Below are 9,541 nucleotides of genomic sequence, written 5' to 3' on the forward strand. Positions count from 1 at the left end.
AATCCGGGCTGGGAAAGACACGCGCTAGTCTGCTGTGGCCCGGACGCCCCTTGAGGCGACAGCCTCTGATCTGTCAGGGTCCGTAACTGCCCCCCCCCCCGCCGCCCACTGGACGGGAGAAGCAGCCCGGCTCCCCGCCACTTCCCACGCGGCTTTATCGGGTGGAAGCGAGCGAGCTGATTGTGCGAACGTGGCGACCTTTCGCCCTTGGCTTTGCTTCCTTCCTCCTGCTTTGGGCCCTCTTGGGAGAACATTCCCTTCCTCTGACAACAGGGCTTCCCGGAGCCCAGGTTCGGGGGCAGGGGAAACGGGCGGGACCTCCGGTGGCTGTCGTTCTGAGAGGGACCAGCATTTTGGGGGGCGGGCCTCGGAGTCGCGGGTGGCGGGGTGGGAGGGGAGCGCTGAGGTCAGCAGCCTCTGCGCTGTGTGGCAGATGTGCCCAGTCCCAGACATCACATTCCCCAAGAGCTGCTTAATCAACATCCTGGCCCCGCCCCCCACCCCGGTCGCCTTGTGAGGAGGCCAGGGATGCATTCCCGCGGGAAGGTGGGGTCCCCGCCCCAAAAGCTAGTCCCCTCTCCTTCTGCGGCTGGCTGCTGAGTCTGGAGGAGACCCGCAAAGCGCTTTCTCCAATCATGAATTCTTCCCAGCTTGGCCTGTGACTGGCCCTAACCTTGCCCCCAGGCCTCTCCCACCAAAACGCCGACCTGAGCCTCCTGTGAGGCGTTAGCAGCTGACGGTGAGGTTTAGCTCTCATGATGGCTGCCGACCGCCCCCTCGGCCCCTCAGCCCTGCCTGGGTCCCCTGAGCCCCTCTGTCCGGAGAGGTTTCTGCATCGCCGAGCGGTGAGGTCACGAATAGCCACAGTCACGGTCGCCCCACATCCCGCTCGTCAGCCCTCCCTGGCCCTGTCGCTTCAGGCTGCCTGAACTCACTGAGCCACAGCGGGGTGGTGTAACATGACAGGAAGTGCATCCTCGACGGCTACAGAGGCGAGAAGTCCGAAGTCACAGGTGCCAGGGCCCTGCTCCCTCTGAAGACGTTCCCTGCTCTCGCCTGTCCCTTGGCGGCTGCCTGCAGCCCTCGGCGAGCCTCAGCCTGGGGCCGCTTCACTGTCTTTTCTCTGTGTCCCTTTGTTCTCGCATGGCCTCTTATAAATTCACCGGTCCCTGGATTCGGGGCCGCTCGGACCCAGCACAACCTCATCCGCACTTGATTTCATCTGCAAAGACGGTCTTCCAGATGAGGTCGCAGGCAGAGTCTGGGCGGACGTGAATTTGCGGGGGACGCTAGTCAGCCCAGTCTGCTCCTTTCCACAAGGGCTGGCTGGCCCTGGGCCGAGCTCTCCGCATCCCCCACGTCACCCTCACAGCGGCCCGTGGAGGCAGGCACAGCTGACATTCCCGCTGCACGGTTGAGAAAATCGAGGCATCTGCCCGGGGCTGCGTGGCCGGAGGATCAGCGGAGCCAGGATTTAGACTCAGGTCAGCCCGACGCCCGAGCTTCTCCCTCTGTCTGAACCTCGACAGCGTCTGGCGCCCGCACGCTGAATCTCGGGGAGGCCTGGGTGAGGGCCCGTAGGCCTGCAGCCTCATTTCCTCCAAGCACCTTGGTCTTGGGGTCCCTGTTGAAAAACATGTGGACCCAGACAGTCGATGTTGGGCATTCGAGGGACTAAATGTGTTTCCAGGGAAATCCGCAGAGACAGTGTGGATTGGGGGGGCGGTGCCAGGGGCTGGGGGACAGGCGGGAATGACTGCTAATGGGTGTGAGGTCTGCTTTCGAGGAGCCGGAAGTGATTTGGAGCTCAACCTGGGGACCGCTGCGCCATGAACGTGAACGTGGTGAATTTGATGTTATGTGAATCTTACCTAAAAAACCTTTCTTTTTCCTGTCTTGACGTCTTCCCTTTGTCTGAAGTCTCTCTGCCGGAGCTCATCGTTGGTCTCGAGGCCTTGCGAATGTCCCCACTGGGGTCACTTCCTTTGCTGGAGGTGGCGTGTCCAGGAGGCCCCAGTTAAATGCAAGGGGGACTCCTGGAAGGTAGGGCGAGGGGCTAAGTGTCCCTTGGGTTGGGCTATCTCAACGGCCAGTGGTCACTTTAGAAAGCAAACTTTTGCTTACTTGCCGTTCTTGTTTGTTTGTTTGTTTTTGAGAAAGGGTGTAGGAGCAGTTAAAGCGGCCAGGGAGGGAGGCAGACTGCTCGCTGACCGGTCCGGCGCTTCCCTGTCCTCTCTCCATCAACTGTCCCTAAGCCCCTGGCCCCGCCCGCCAGGACACCTGGGGTCGCTGAGCTGCCAGTCCCAGGAGCACAGCCCCGTGTATATTTGCCGAAAGGTCTGATACGGCACTAGCTCAATTTTATTGATCGTGTCAAAAGCAGTAAATCAAGAAAGCATTTAGATTCACGGGAGGCGGCCGGAGCAATCATCTGCGTCTGCATCGGATTCTTCATCACTTTCGTTCCTGGCCATCGAGTGTGGAGACAGACGTTTCGTGTGAGGCCACTGTGGCAGGACCGGGCCCGGCGAGGGCTGCGTTTCGTTTGCAGACGGAAAAAAAATCGTCATCGACAGTTCGCCAGATATAAATCTGCATGCGTGACGGTTTGCGGGGTGTTGCCACGGGGCCGTGCAGACACCCGGCGGTTTGATTCATTTCCTCCCTAATCCCAGACAAATCCCCTTGGCCTATTCCTGCTGCCCCTGCTTCAGCACGCAGTAACGTCGTGATTTGTGATGGAACAGGTGATTTCTTTTTCTTTTCTTTTTTTTTTGCACTTTTCCCCATAGTTAAACTTTAATGAAAGCTTAAATCACACCGGAATCCTCACGGGTGGCCAGCAGATGGGATCAGCGGAAGGCGCAGTGATCCGGCCGGGCGGGCAGTCGCTGTCGCAACGCCCTGGACCCCGGCAGAGCGCATTCTCCCTGGGCAGGAGTCATGATTAATTCAGCTCTAAATCCCCGGCACCTGGCACAGAGCCCGGCACACGGCAGGTGCTCCATGAATAATTGGATGGATGAACGAGCTGGGTGAGCCGACTACTTGAAACGGTCTGCCCGACTCCGACTCGGTCGCTCCCGCACGTCACGCTGTCATGACATTTTCCTTCTGTGCTGGCCATCTTCACTTCGCCTCCTCAGCTCTACTCTCCACCCTTCCCCGTTCTGCTCCGTCACAGGCCGAGCTGTGTGGGTGCATCCCCGGAGTCCCCAGCCCTCCGGCCCCCAGCTGGATGCAGCCGACGGGAGGCACCGGCTGGAGGCCGGAGGCTGGAGGCTGGCGGGGGAGGAGGCCAGGGTACTCCCCAGCTCTCTCTCTCGTTGGCGTGTGCCCCAAGAAGAAGCTCAGGCTCCTGCCGGGCGGTTCTCTCCTCGCCCCCTCAAGTGTGCTCTCATGGCGCCCCCAGTCGCTACTCGGGTGGGGGGGGAGGGCTTCGCCAGCCCCTGCTCATACTTTTGCAAACAGTGTCTTTGCTAGTTTGTCTCGACTTCCCGTCTGAGCGCGCCTGCCTCTGCTTTCTGCTGGCTCCTGACTGATAACATCACTGAACCATCATGTTCTCATTCTTAATCTTTTAAGATCTGTTCACTTTTCTTTCCTTCCTTCCTTCCTTCCTACCTTCCTTCCTTCCTTCCTTCCTTCCTTCCTTCCTTCTTATTATTTATGCCTACAGCAGCACCTGGTTTTCCTAGGTGGTCTCCCACCCAGGTACTAACCCTGCTTAGCTTCCGAGATCAGACACCGGGCTCATTCAGGGTGGCGTGGCCGTGGACCGCGGACCGTGGCTCCACCGGGGCGTGAACCCAGGACCTTCTGCGTGGAAAGCTGACGTGCTCACCGCTACACCGTGGAACCACGTCCTCTTTTTCTTTTTTTAATTCGACTAACAACTCTAGCCTCGCCATAAGTCAGCCATTCTCAAGGTGTGGCCTGGGACCAATAGTCTCAGAATCAGCCGGGAGCTTGTTAGAAATAAACATTCTTGGGCACTGCTCCAGACCTCCTGACTCAGACGCTCCGAGGGCATGCCCAGCTACCTGTGTTTTCATGACACGTGCTTCATGAAGCGTGAGAACCACTGCTCTAAGTAGTAATTTCTGTAAATCGTAGGTTTGGTACGTGTGGTCAACGCAGCTGGTTACCTTCCCAGTATCCATTCTCCTCTTCTCCTTTACTGATAAAACCCTAATGTTGTTTAGGATAGTAGTGTGCCCAGATTAAACTCTACCTTTTCCAGATTGTTTTGCAAGGAACGGTTGCCCTGTGACCTAGTTCTGGCCAATGAGATGTCCTTGGGGCGGGTGGCGGGGGGAGGGGACTTCTGTGAAAGTTCTTTAAAATGTGGGAAGGAGATGGGGAGCAGAAGGAGCGGGGGTGGAGGTGGGACGCAGAAGAAGCGAGTGCAGATCTTTTGCCCTTTGTTCTTTTTCCTCTTCCTGCCTGGAATTTAGATGCAATGCCGGAGGTAGAGCAGCCACATGGTGACCATAAGGTGACCATGAAAAGAAAAGGCCCAAAAGAGGGCCTGAGTTTCGATGGCATGGCAGAGCTATCTCTTAACAAAGAGGAACTCCTTATTTGGGCAAGCGACTGGTATTCGGGTTTTCTGCTATGTGTAGCCAAATCCAATCCCTAGTTAACAGAAACACATAACCATGACGATAGAAAGTGCTCGTCCTTGTGGGCCGCTCCAAGTCATGCCGCAGCCCGTGAAACCCTGCTGGAGTGAAAGCCTCGCCATTAAAGATACCACTCGAGACGGGACCGAGAGGCTTAGCCGTTAGGGAGCTGTTAGGGTGCTTGTCTATACCTACGTCTTTGCAAAGAAAGATTTAAAAAAACTTCTGGAGTCAAGTTAAGCCGAAATTAAAGTGGGAGAAGAATTAAGAGACCTGGGAAGTCTCACATGGCATTTTTTCCCTATTGTCATTATCACCGTCATTATCATCGATCTCAAAGTCTCTGGAACACCCACTGTTACAGGGCCTCGTGCCAGGGACCAGGCGTTGCAAAGGCACTAACGGCCTGACCTGAATTTCCAAGAGGCTCGCTGCGCAGGTGAGAGGAGAGCCCGAGGTCATCGGCGCTGGGCAGTCAGGGAAGACTGCTTCGAGGAGGTGGCGTTTGCACTGGTAGCCAGGGACGGAGGGAATGCCCATCGACTGAGTATCTGCTGATCCCAGGCGCTGTGCAGAGGCTCCTGCCAGCTCCGTAACCCCTCGTGATAAAGGAGAGTTCCTTGGTGAGGAAACAGGCTTAGAGAGGCAAAGTGACATTCCCCGTGTCGCATAGCTTGTGAGGGGCTCAGCTCTTACCTGTGAGAACCCCAACCTGAGCCCGTCAGCGTTTCGAATGGCATTTCCCCAGGGCGCTGAGAGATGCCAGGGAGGGGACCCTGACCTTGAAGAGACCACGGCCTCTTAATGCAGCCAACGGCTCAGAATCTGCATCTTCCAGGAAAGGAAACTGGCTCAGAGAGGTGAAGCCACCTTCCCAGGGTCACACCGCTGGAGGGGCAGAGCTGGGGTCCAGACCCAGGTCCGCGGGTCTCCAGGCACTCAGAGCGCACTGGGGATCCCAGGAGGGCTTCATGGAGGCAGGGGACGGGGTGTGGCCAAGAAGGGGCAGAGGGAGACCCTGAGGAGGCCGTGGCCGTGGGGACGGGCGGGGTCTGCGCGGCCAGTCAGCGGACACCGGTGTTCTTCGCACCTTTCCGCGCGCCGCGTTCTGAGCCCCTCGCCGCTGTTCCCCGCTTTAATCTCCGCGGCCCCGTGAGGCTGGGGCTGTTTGCGACTTCGCTCTGTGGAAAGGGAAGCCTGCCCAGGTAGAGGAGGGAGCCTGGGAGGAAGCAGGGCTGCGGCCGGGAGGTAGGGACTCGACTCCTGGCTGGGCGCAAGGACCCGTTACCGGTCTTTGAGTAGAGAGGGGAGGTGTCAACAGTTTGCTGCCCGGGGTGGTATGCAGTGGGGCCGCATTGTTGCTGCAATGCAAAGATACCCCTGCCCTGCTCCAGTGCTGGCTGATAACGGGGCGACCCCCCCCCACCTGCCGTGAGCTGAGCTAGCTACCCACTGCCCGCGGCGATGGTGGCGGCGCCTTGCGCCGGGCTGGGCTGTTTGCGCATCCCCACTCCACTCCGGGGCGGGGGTGGTGGGGCGGGCACCTGCCCCGGCCAGACCAGAGGGTCTGAGTGCCCGTGGGCTGCTGACGGGGAGGCTCGCCCGCGGCAAGCCCAGCGTCCCCCCACGGCCGCAGGAACCACGCGCACGCTCACGGAGACGACCTCGTCGTGGCTGGCGGTCCCGCTCGGCCCCACCGTGCAGGCGGGAGACTGAGGCTCAGGATGGGAGGCGACCCGCTCGGCCCCGCGGCCGGCGAGTGCAGACGTGGGCCCCCGGCTCTGTGTGACCTCGCACTCTGCATGGTTCTTGTTACGGGGTGGGTGGCAGGCCTGGAGGAGGTGGGGCGTGGAGATGCCCAGAAGCAGACGCCAGGGGCCCGAATCTGGGGGCTTCGCCTGCGGGAGTGAGGGCACCCTAGGTACAGGTGGCAGAGGAAGAGGGTGTGTGTGAGGCGCAGAGAGACAGCCAGTCTTTCTCGGTTTTCGAGAATCCCCTGATGTCCCAGGGCCCATCAGGGCTGCTAAACATCCACTCATTTGTTCGTCCATTCATTCATTCATTCATTCGATCAACGTACACACATTTAACGGCGCACCCACCACATACCAGGCCTTGCGCTAACCTCTGGGAGCTCACTGTGCTACAGTCACTCGACCGGCTCAGAGCCACCCCGGCCTTGACCCAAGACCCCTGCAGCGGTCGGCTCTGGCCGTGGTGTGTGGCAGGTCCCCAAGCCCCTGGCGGGAGACAGTCCTTTTCAAACGTGTGCGTCTTCCCCGACAAGGTGGCCGGCAGGGCTTACCCTCCTTCCTTGGGCAGCCCCATGCAGGAGGCCTTCCGGGCGTCACCCAAGGGCACACGTGTGCAGGACCCGGGGAGCACGGAATCCGGCCGGACTCAACGGAAGTGAGACCCCAGGGCCCTCCGCATCCCCTCTCCATTCTTGCCGCCCTGGGGAGTTGCTCCGTCACAGAGAACCTGCTCGTTGCCAGTCTGTTTGGACACCCACACAACGCTCGGTCCAGGCGAGAGCTTAAGCCGTGGAGCCAAGTCACCGGGGTTCAAATCTCAGCTCGGTCATTTCCTGTCTGCGTGACCTTGGACAAGTTACTCAACCGCTCTGCGCCTCAAGCCCCTTATCCGTAGAGTGGTGATCGTGTCAGGTTAGCACCTCCCCAGCCGGGCCCGGGCTGCCCGGCCTCGTTGGGTCACAGTCTGAGTTGAGCGTTCACGCCCAGCCCATAGAAAGTTCCACATAGGCGTGAGCTGTTGTCATCCTTATTGTCCTGTTCTCATCATGGCTGAAAACCGACAGAGGTTAAATTGTCCTGGTTTTTATGTGACTCATTGCGGATTAACACACACACCAAAAATATCCCTCGCAGGAGGACGAGGAGCCAGCCACCTCCACGAGGCAAACTGCAGGATCCTGAGGTCGCCTGGGACTTCTGTCGTGTAAACAAAGCCAGGGGATAGGAACGGCTCGGCCTCCTCCCCACCTACGAACCCGTCAAGTACCTCCTCCTCCGTGGAAGGCACGGGGCTGCACAGAACGTTATCGAAAAGGACAGAAAAGGCATTCGGGAATCCAGTGCTAATAAAGTTACTCCAGAAGCATCTCTCCCCCGTTCGAGGTTAACTGGCTCCTAACGATGATGAACTTCGCCAGCCCTGCCCCCCGGCGCTGTGGAGGCCATGGGGTTCAGCAGAGGAGTGTGTCACAGCTTCCTGCCGGGGCCCTGGCTTCCCACGGGCTCCGGGGCACCTGGTGACGACAGCCCCGGCCTGGGCCCTGGGGGGCAGCACACACTGTCCCTGTCCGGGGAGGAGGTGTCTGGCCCGCCGCCTTCTCACCTCCCAAGTTCCTCTTTGTGAACTTTCAGAAACGGAGGCGGCGGGCAGAAAACAATACACCATTCACAGGTTCCCGAGGAAGAGGCTGGAATGGTTTGGCTCATTGAAGTTGGATGAGACCCAAATCCTGGGGGCCGTTCTGCTGATTCTGACGCTTGGAGCAGCACGCTGGTTTTCCCTGAGTGAGTCACTCTCAGGAGACAGAGAATTGTGTTGTTGGCGGTTTCGTTTTGACTTTATGACAACTCACGCCCTTCCCTCCTCCCTCCCTTTGGGCCAGCCCCCCAAAAGCATCCAGTGCCCACGCGAAGAGAGGCCCGGTTTCCCTTGATCTTCTCAGGAGAGACTCTGAGCAGGACTTGCTTCGGCGATGTGGACAAACTGTGGCGTCCTTAGGGTCGCTTTGTGAATTACCAGGCACCACTGTTCCAGGAATGAGTCAGGAGGCTTTGAAGGTTTGGTGTTCTGAAGTCTTGGAAGTGTCGCTGACCAGCAAAAGGGACGTTTTGTCCTCGAGCTCCCTTTGGAGCGGGAACACCCTGGACCTTGCGTTGGGCCCTGTGTGTCCTTTCTCCAGTCCCTGGCTGAGTCCAGAGTCTCTGGGTGACCCGGCAACTCAGACCCACCCCCACCCCCCGCCCAGGTAGCCCATTTGGCACAGGTTTCCCCAAAAGTGCTCACTGTGTTACATGTGAACTGTAGCGTACATTCCAGTGAACCAAGTCCTAAGAATTTAAGATGATCACAAATGGACCGTTTTAACCCAAACAATCATAACAATTCTGTGCTATGGGCCAAGGCCCACGGAACACGACGCAGACATTAAAAAGAATGGGGTGTCTGGCGTGAGACGATGCTCCAGGTATGGACATTAAATGAAGAAAGCAAGTCGTAGAACAACACAGAACAGAACACGGGGTAAGGGTTAGAAACTAAACCAAGAACTTTACTGCCAAGAGGGGGTCGAAGGTGAGGGTCAAAGCCAGGCCGTCTGGGTCTGACCCACCACTGGCCAGCTCTGCCCCTGTCCGAGCCTCAGTTTCCACCTGTGAACTGGGGGTGATATTAATAACAGCCTCGGAGGGTCGCTGGGTTCCGGACGAGAATCTGGTAAAGAAAGGAGCCCAGGTGTCCTGAGGGGCGCCTGCCACCCTGACCACGGCTGTCCCCTCCACCCTGGGGGCTGGCATCAGGAGGGGGAGGCCCCACCCCCACCCCCGCCACAGTGTTCCGGACACCCTGGAATCCCTCCGAGTCGGCGCGGCTGGCTCACACGTGTGTACATTTTTAATCAGGAAAAAGAAAAGAAAGTCGGTTAAGGTGCAGGAAGTTTTGCACACCCCTGCCCTGCGGAGCGCTGGTCTGCCATTCTGGGGCGTGGGCCGGGGAGTGACCCACGGGCCCCTCGGCAACGTGGCCGCGTCTGCGGGTGGAGGTGGGTGGCCTGGCGGGGGCGAGAGGGGGCTGCCGGAGGGTCATCGGTCATCGGGGTGCGGCGCCCAGACGGGCTCTGCGCTTGGGGGCCCCGTCGTGCTGCCTGGTGGGTTGTGGGCGGGAGC

At 59.0% G+C, this 9,541-nt stretch overlaps 1 protein-coding gene across 1 annotated transcript in view; it reads left to right on the plus strand.

Annotated features, from left to right (window-relative positions):
* NCOR2 (nuclear receptor corepressor 2) overlaps window positions 1-9,541 on the plus strand; it is a 255,049-nt gene that overhangs the window by 5,844 nt on the left and 239,664 nt on the right. The gene's annotated exons all lie outside the window — the stretch shown is intronic.

Source organism: Rousettus aegyptiacus, unplaced genomic scaffold, assembly GCF_014176215.1.
Source record: "Rousettus aegyptiacus isolate mRouAeg1 unplaced genomic scaffold, mRouAeg1.p scaffold_m13_p_5, whole genome shotgun sequence".
Taxonomy (NCBI): Eukaryota; Metazoa; Chordata; class Mammalia; order Chiroptera; family Pteropodidae; genus Rousettus; species Rousettus aegyptiacus.